This window comes from Anoplopoma fimbria, unplaced genomic scaffold (genome assembly GCF_027596085.1).
Source record: "Anoplopoma fimbria isolate UVic2021 breed Golden Eagle Sablefish unplaced genomic scaffold, Afim_UVic_2022 Un_contig_3721_pilon_pilon, whole genome shotgun sequence".
In the NCBI taxonomy this organism is placed as follows: domain Eukaryota; kingdom Metazoa; phylum Chordata; class Actinopteri; order Perciformes; family Anoplopomatidae; genus Anoplopoma; species Anoplopoma fimbria.
The window spans coordinates 1-512 of NW_026547880.1; the positions used below are offsets into that span (position 1 = coordinate 1).

At 43.4% G+C, this 512-nt stretch overlaps 1 non-coding gene across 1 annotated transcript; it reads right to left on the reverse strand.

Annotated features, from left to right (window-relative positions):
• Positions 1 to 230: 230 nt before the first annotated feature.
• LOC129114384 (5S ribosomal RNA) lies at positions 231 to 348 on the reverse strand. Its single transcript, XR_008532449.1, has one exon. It is a non-coding gene; the product is annotated as a 5S ribosomal RNA (ribosomal RNA).
• Between the last annotated feature and the right edge of the window lie 164 nt (positions 349 to 512).

The following is a 512-nucleotide window of genomic DNA, read 5'->3' on the forward strand; positions in this document are numbered from 1 at the left end:
CAAATGTAGTGCAGTAAAAAGATTAATATTTACTGTTGAAATGTAGAATACGTTAGCATAAAATTGAAAAGAAAATGATCGATGAGCTTAGGAATGATGAAAGCCATCATTTAACTGGATTTGTGTCATTTCTATACCGGCAAGTCATGATCTAGCTATTTCCTTCCCACCCTGTCGGTGTCCACTGAAAAAGCAGCAGCGCCTCTGCTTTTTGTAAAGAGGAGTGAAAAAGCTTACAGCACCTGGTATTCCCAGGCGGTCTCCCATCCAAGTACTGACCAGGCCCGACCCTGCTTAGCTTCCGAGATCAGACGAGATCGGGCGTGTTCAGGTGGTATGGCCGTAAGCAAATATTGCGCCTACCAAAGGGCCTTTTAAAGATACTATATCACCACGCTTTGCTCTTTCGTCTATACAGGGAGCGCCTGCAGATTGCCAGACACACTCACAGCTTTTAAATGTCAAATCAGAATGTACAAAGTGGCTATAAGGATCACAAATGTAGTGCAGTA